Source organism: Neltuma alba, unplaced genomic scaffold, assembly GCF_004799145.2.
Source record: "Neltuma alba isolate B1F8T4 unplaced genomic scaffold, ASM479914v2 tig00011818_pilon, whole genome shotgun sequence".
NCBI classification, from domain to species: Eukaryota; Viridiplantae; Streptophyta; class Magnoliopsida; order Fabales; family Fabaceae; genus Neltuma; species Neltuma alba.
Window position 1 is genome coordinate 80,628 of NW_021636432.1, and position 8,671 is coordinate 89,298.

An 8,671-nucleotide genomic window follows, 5' to 3' on the forward strand; every position below is an offset into this window, starting at 1 on the left:
TGTTGGTTGATCTGGAAGCATAGATGCAAGCATTTGGTGAAGGAGAAGCATCCATACGGAGATCATGCACCAATGCTTGACGGAAACTGTGTAAGATGGGAAGCTGCGACACAGGATTTTCCAAAGAGATGATGATGGTGCCGATGATAGATGGAAACTACCACCACCGGATAAAGTGAGACTGGACGTGGATGCTGCAGTAGTGGTTCATGGGACGGCGACATGTGGCGGACTAGTCAGAAACTCGAGAGGAAATTGACTCATTGGATTAAAGCAACAAGTTGGATTGGACTGGAAGTTTGCAAACAACAACACTTTCAGGATGTGCTGGTTTATTCTGATTCAATTGAGGCAATCAATACTCTGATGCGAGACAACGGGCCCAATCATCCTTTCCGCGAGGAGGTTGAAACAACCCGGGAAGTGCTATATGATCAGTGGTCATTCGTGTCATGATATGCAAAACGAGAAGCACTGGGATGTGCCGATACTCCACTGCAAAAGAAGCCCAAATGATGAGAAGGGGGGCGGGAGATACTGGTACAACTCCCAGTGAGAGGCAGACTTTGCGTTATGGTGGACCAGAATTTGGTAGATTACAGCATAAGGAGTGTTGCTTAGACGTCTCTTCGTACTTTATCAAAGCATAAGCTTGCCTTTGTAATTCAAAAGAAGAAGAAGATATAACGCCAAGTAGGGCTGTCATTTTTCAACGTGGAATGCTTGAAAGTTGAACGTAAACAAATTAAAGAACACCTGAAGAAGAAGACCTGTTTATTTACTGCGTTGATTCACCACTTTTCAACGCAGCCATTTAGTTTTTTTTTTTTGAGGTTATACATATCGTCTTGTAGATTCACACGTGCAGCCTATCTTTGTTCATTATCATCTTCTTCAACTTTTCTGTTTAGCTGCTTCTATTTCACCCCCGAAGTGTGCATACAATTAACTTCAGTACGAGCAAAGTGCTGATCCTATATAGTCATCTTGCCATCTTCCTTGCCAATTTCCAATAAATTACTTCTCAGTATATAGGCAAATCCAATTCAAATTCATTCAACTTTCAAATAAAAATCTAATTTTATAATCATGTTATTATCCACTTGGATTTTTCAAGGCTTAAATTTCACCTATAAATGCAATGAAGCGTCTTGCCAGGCATACCAAAAGAATTAAGAAATTTGACATAAATTGCCAATAAACAGTCAAGGGCTGGGCTGAATTTCATGTTAAACTAAATAAACTAATTCCGGGTTCAAGGGAGAGAATAAAAGAGAAATAAGGGAGAGATTCTATATGAACAAAAATTGATGAGTGAAACTGAAAAATGTTAACAAGAATGTTACGAAAAAGATTAATTAATTACTTTGGTATTCAAATTAACGTTAAAAACTAACACTAGAGAGACCAAAACGAAAAGCTAATAATAAACATGAGACAGACCAATATATATGTGCGTGTGTCCTAGGCATGAGATTAATTACTTTGGTATTCAAATTAACGTTAACCGTTGAATTGTTTTAACTTAATCACTTGAAAGAAATTCTTGGCGGTGGACATGAATGTAGCAGCAGGTGAAATCAAATGGGGAGCATCATAATTAAATGGGATTCAGCACCAGTGGACCCGTAGAGAATCAAATGGAGAATAAGAATAGAACCAGAGAGTGGGACTGATTTTGGGGTTCTTAAGGAGTCTAGATAACATAATAAATTTAGTATCGATTAGACACCACATAGGTTGATTAGGCCCGACATATATAGTTTGCGCTACTTAGAGTCCAATCAGGTAATCACCTAAGAAACTAGGGAAACTAAGCATAATTGGATTGCTTTCTAATCAGCAGGTACTCGTGGGTCAATCATGATGACTCTTTTTCATTTCATTTTCGAGTTCATGTTTATGTACAACTCCTTTCTTTAGTCATATATATCATTCTCTCCGTTAGTGATGTGCTATTTTAATACTATTTTTTTATTAAGCTAGATCTTGGTTTCAAATTCAAGACACCTCCAGATTAATCTTCGTGAGTTTGCCATGAAGCCTAAATTTGATGCTTGTTATTAGGTCCTTGATTTAATTTTGAACAAATAACGTATGGAAATGAACTTTCAAACAAGTCATTAGTATTCTATAATTTAATAAATTCGATGCTTGTAATCAGTTTTTCTTTTTGCCTGACTTCAATCTCATTTTGGTTTTCGTTTTCATGCAGTTCATCAAGTGCCAATAATATATATATATATATATATATATATATATATTGAAGTGATATGGGTTGATGAAGAAGAATATGTATATGTATATTTATATAATAAGGGAAGCAAATTTAGAACGAGGTCGGACCGGAGGTAGTACTTTTTTTCTTGCCAACGCTTCACACACACACCCATCCGTATATCTACATAAACAATATAATTAGATTTAAGTCTGTGCATTACATGAAGTCAGCTGAAATGGACTATATTTTTCGACGGAATTTTTTTACCAAAAAAGTATTACGCTCACTATTTGGGATGCAACCTGTGAATTAATCAAACAAAGCAAATAATAGCCAAACACAAACTAAATAAAAGACTAACTACAAATAGGAAACAAATCCACTTCATTTTGAAATTGCAATGGTAGTAAAAAGGGCATCCTATAGCTTTCCGTCCAGGGGCTGGAAAATGATGATGAAGGTATTGTTAACCTTGTGAAAATCCATGCTATTTCAGTACATTTTCCCCTTAGTTATCTTACTTTTTGGTGAATTAATGAATATTTGGAAGCATTTATGATAGAAAAATGTGAATAGTTGATACTTGGGCTAACATTATAGATTTATGGTTAATTTTTAATATGTTGCCCCCAGTTCATCAACTTTGGCTTTCATAGTTGTTTTGTTTTGTTAGGTAGTTGAAGCTTGCTAATGGAGCCAATTGAAGCAAATATTAATTCCCCTTGGAGGGGAAAGAAGCATAGAGAGCAATAGCATGAAGAAAAAATTAAACAAAGAAAAGATCCAAAATAGTAAGCTGAGGAGATAGAAAGGAATTGGCCGTGGCCAAGAAAAGCCTTGGTTGCAGCCAATGGGAAATTACTAGTGCTATGCGTTTTAAAGACAGCACACATTCTAGGCCTGGGGAGGTGATAAAAATAGATGAAAAGGACAGAAAATGGGGGATCTGGACCTTTAGGGAGCTAGTGTGCTAGGGTTTTGGAAGATTGAAGAACTTGGAGCAAGGAATTGAGCTTTGGAAGAGATTTGGAGCTCCTCCTTCTTGGTTTTTCTGCTATTCTTCTCTTTCCTTTCTTGTAATCTACTATGGTTGTAATTTTTCTTCATAGCTGTAGCTTGTCATTGATTATGAGTAGCTAAATACTTCGTTTTAGAATTATTTTAAACCCTTATATGGATTAACTCTTGATTGCTCCTCTCTTTTTGTGATTAATAACATATATGTGTTACTCTTTTCTTAATGCTTCTAAATGCTTGATCACCATTTAGTTGATTTGTTCACTTAATTAAGTGTAGAATTTGGGTAAAATTGTGCAAGAATTTGAAGTTTGCTTGTTGAAGGGATAGTTTTGTTGGTAAGATAGAGATATACTTACCAAACTTGCATAGTCACTTCATGATTGAAGCTTAAAAATTGGGTTTTATTAATTGTAACAAGAGATTGAGCAATTAATAGAATTAAATAATTGTGCTTGACTTGAGAAAGTTTTAACAAGTACTTTTTGAATCATAAACTAACACATATTTTCATTAAGAACATTATTGAGGATATAAATCAAAGGTTGTGAAATACAAGAGGAATAAATAATCCTGGGCCTTTTTATCCCTTGAAGTTTAAGAATTAATTACTTTCTAGTTTTAAAATTTGCTTTCAGAATTCACTTTTTCCATAAAAAAATTTATTTGGGTTTAATTAAATTCATTTAGTATTTTGTTTGGTCTTAATTTTTGCACAAATCTTCATGGGAACGATCTTTCTTATCACTTTATTACTTGTCACGACCCATGTGCTTAAGGTGCGAACAGGTATCTAGGGTGTTTATAGTTGATGTTTTGTGGTTTTTCTCCACAATGAGGTTATGCCATCTAGTTTTATTAAACAAACAAATTAAAGAAAAAAAACCCTTTCCGCCCCATAGAAATAACTCAGTCTCCCTCTCTCATCAATCTCTCCAGCAAAATTTAATTTATATTAAATATGACCAAAAAATTCTCCCTCTCAGATCCCAGACCTAAAGTAACCTTTTCATCTTCTGTTTCATCTTTCTGCTTCCTTTCCATGCTTCTGTCTTTCTGTCTTATTTACACATGGTTTCAGTTTGTTATCATAACACGTATATGCATGTTCGTCAGGGAATCCAATTCATTTCTTCTTCTTTTTTTCATTAAAAAAAAGACAGAACAAGGGGGGAAACATGACAAACAAATTGAATTGATGAGTCAAAGCAAAGAATGTTAAATGGGGTGCCACTTTAACTTATCCAGATTAAGCGAAAAGGACTAAACTTGGTTGTGATCTGGTCTGAAAAGTTGAAAAACGATGAAAACACGAGAGATCACCAAAAAGATTTCGAGCAGAAGATTTAAAATCACTACGTTGTAAATATTATTCAATATAAGTTCAACGTGTTAGACAGTAAACCATTGGCAAAAATTAAAAAAATATGAGACAGTAATTAATAGGTATATACGCACGCAAGAGACATTGTGTACATAAAGAGAGGGAAGCGTTGATCTGTATAATACTTATAATCAGGTACGGCTGTTCAATTTGATTTGATTGTATTTTGGTGGTGGGCCAATCATGAAGGAAATAAATGAGGAACGAATACACTTGAGGACAGAGTGGAGTTAATCAGACAATATGTGATCGCATCTGCCCTTCCCTTCTCCCTCACGGAGCTCCAGAATATTCCCAGCAAATTGGTCATGATCCTGTACCCCTCTCCCTCTCTCATCACCCTTTCCAGCGGCATTATGAGGTCTTCTCAGCCCCCCAACCCTCCAAGACCTTCAGGGACTCGAATCCCTGATGCTAAGGCTATTTTCAAGTCGCCACCTCCTACTCAGACCCCTAACCCTCCAAGAACTTCAGGGACTCTAATCCCTGATGCAAAGGCTATTTTCTCCATCTGGCCCTTAATATAAAATTTTAGTTCGTTGTTCAAATTGAACCACAAACCAGATCTTATATTAAATTTTTAAAAGGACATGTAAATTGAAACAAATTTTTTTTTTCTTCTAACAAAACTAATTATGCCGTACTTTGACAATGTGAGAGGGGCTAAACGTTACTCATATAAGTAATTTTTAAGTTTAAAATACAATTTAAAAAACAAATTAGCAGTAGGCAGTAGCACATAAAGGTAGCAACTGATGACTTCCTTATCAATCGAATCAATTAACCAAATAAGATATTTAATCTTATTCAGTATTAAATCAGATAATTCATAATGCATGCCAGGTTAATCTTCCCTTAATTATGATGTTTTTTACTCCAAAGGAGAAGAGGGGAGCCACATGCACTCAATAATGCGGAAGCCAAGGCATAAATTTGCTCCAGAAGTTTTCACAGAGGAGCTGTGGGTATGCGAAAGTATTTTTTGGAGTAACGTCGCTCCAGAACTGTGAAAAGTGTAGCAATATCGACCTGACCTAACAGATCTGAACGGTCAATGGTTAATTCAATCATTGTGCTGAGTTGGCTCTGCCATATAGAATATTATCCCACATGTCATTCATGCAATATGCCACATAATAAAAGAAACAAAAGAAAAAAGAAAAAGAAATACCCATTAACCTTCATCTAGAGAGCAGCCAAAGATGAACAAGAATAGAGAGGCGATGGTTTCACCCCCAAAAAAAAAAAAAAAGAATGGAGATGCGATGGTCCCTTTCCTTCACTCTGTTTTCCCCTTCCCAACCTTTCTTCCTCCTTCTTCAATACCCATCCTCAAGCCCACACAGTAGTTTGGAAACCAGCAGGAACATGTTGGGGAAGAGACCCAGTATGCCGATGAAGAGAATCAGCAGCTTGTTGGAGATTCCCTTTGATTTGAACATCGCCCTTGATGCTCCCTCTTGCTTGTAAATTATTCCTCTCTGTTTATCGAAACAAATAGAGATGACCCCAAATTTACTGTGATCGGATCTAATCTGGGGGAATGTATTGTTCTTGTCTTTTTTGAATGTTTTAAGGATTTCATTTTTCTTAAATTTCATGTTGAAATCCGCTGATTGAAATCTAGAGGATGATGAATGAATGGGCCAAATCTGAGAGCGAAGGTGTGCGAATCTAGAGGGGCTGTCTGGAATGGAGATGACGTCGGACGCCGAGGTGTGTGGGGGAGTGGAGGGGAATCTGGGTTCGAATCCGACAACCACCTAGCCATGATTTAATTTCCTTCTCTTCCCATGCCACATTGTCCCTTAACCCTCTCTTACTAGATCAGAAAAAACTGCATAAGCATCGAACATTTTTGCTGTTGATGTCCCTGTCTTGGGTGTTCGGATTGGAGGTTTCATTTCAGGTTATTTTTATTGCTCGAGAGGTCAAAAATGGAGGTGCATTTTGTCGGGAAAAAAGGCTTCTTTCCAATTGAAGATGGAAGGCTGGATAGTGATGAAAGAGTGGTGGAGAAGATGAACCTAGTGAAGAGGCTCACTGGAGTCAATGAAGAGATCATAGTCTGAGGGAGAGAATTGATCCGAAGTGATCGCCAAAAAATTGGAGCTTTAGGGGAGGCATTGCAACGTTTTAAATTTTTTCTTAGTTAACAATTCTGACTTTAAAAGGAAAAGTGAGCCAGATGCCATGTCATGGCCACCGTTGTATTTTTGAGTGACGCTCTGTCACTTAACGGTTAGGCTTCCGTCGTTGACATTGTTATGATTTTCACACTTCAGGGACAACATTATCTTAAAATATACTTTCGGATGCTCATAGTTGTTTCACAAAAAAGACAAAAGTCGTTTAACCCATATTTTAAGAAAGACTAGGGAGAGACGAAAAGTTGTCATGATGAGGGAAGAAGATTCAGAGGCCAGAGCCACCCATGTTGGATTATTAAATGGGAGAATTACAATGAGATTTCAAGTAAAAAAAATAATTAAAAAAACAAAGGTTGTCATTTTCACTGTAGAACTTGTTATTATAAGCTGCTCAGGTTGTTATTAAAACCTTTTAGTAATTATTTTTCTTCTATGAACTTGATTGTAATTCTTCCTTATTATATTATATTTAATCAACATCCAGACCTTGATTCTCCTGAAAAGACTATTAAAAAGGGAAAATCGCAACAAAAAAAACACCGTACAAATTATAAAATTGCAAATTAGGATCTATACAAAATTTATATTGGTTTTGACAATAATTAAATGGCAAATAACAACATATTTTTACAAAATTTCTGATTTGTAATTTCATAGTTTTCATAGTATTTTTTCTTTTGTGATTCTCCCCATTAAAAATGAGGAGATATTGACCGTACAATTCTGGGTACTATGCAAAATTAAGGGAAATTTGAAATTTTAACAAAAAGCCTAGTCAATGCCTACTATTAAGTATTAATAACTGGCACGGACATGATTAATTTATTCCGATCGTTATGGCTTACCCCCAACAAGAGTCCGCATTCGATGAGCACCTAATGCACGAGTCAAACAACGTCACGTTATGGGTATGACGTCATAACTTAACAGTAAAAAAAATCATGTTTGATGCAACAATGATTAATTATTCTCTGTCTCGCTTTTTATAAAATCTAACTATCAAAATCAAGCAATTCATAATATTAATTAAATTTAATTAAAAGTAATGAAAATGTAAAATATATACATGTTTTTTAATTATACTCTTATGTGTAAAGAGAGTACAAGATAGATAATTAGTGAAAATTTATTATGGGGAGATAATAAGTAACATATTTAATGAGAATAAAAGTGAAGAGTAGTTTAAAATTTTAGATAAAGGATTTATTTTTATATTTAGGGACATTACTATGGGAGTGATTGTTTCTTCTAAAAAAGGATGGAGAGAGTAATATGCCTGTAAGAATGGTTAATTTATTAAGTGCTATTGAAAAAATATTTAAGGATAACAAATGAGTCACAAATTAGTTTAGAATATTGAATGTTACTTAAAAAATATTTTAGAATATTAGATGCATTTTAACCCTTGTAAAAATCAAGGCAATCAAATTGTGTTGTGGAGATTTTTTTTTTTTTGTAAAAATTGCTGGAGGCCTAACTTTAGTCCAAATATAATTCTGATGTGTGTGTTAATTTTAAAAGATAATTGCAATGTTGGATTCCCCTATTTTAAAGATGTCAAAATAAAAACGGGGTGGCCTCGAAAAAAGGTGTGGCTAGCAGCCTTGAGAAAAGCAGGGAGAGCTGAGGAGTGAGCGCTTCGCGTGGGGCGGTGGGGGGAGAGAGAAATCATTTCAAGCCGCCTTATCTTACCCATGATGCTAGATTCCCTGGGGCTTTGACCATATTCTGATCTCCCTGCTATTCATTGGCTCCCAGTCTCTTCTTTTTGTCTTATTTGATCATGGAATTGTCATTTTCCCTGATATTATTGATTGTACTATCATTTCGATCATTCTCATTTGTGAGTTGTGACTAAGTCCTCATTTGATCATGCGAGAGGGTCTCTTGTCATGATCA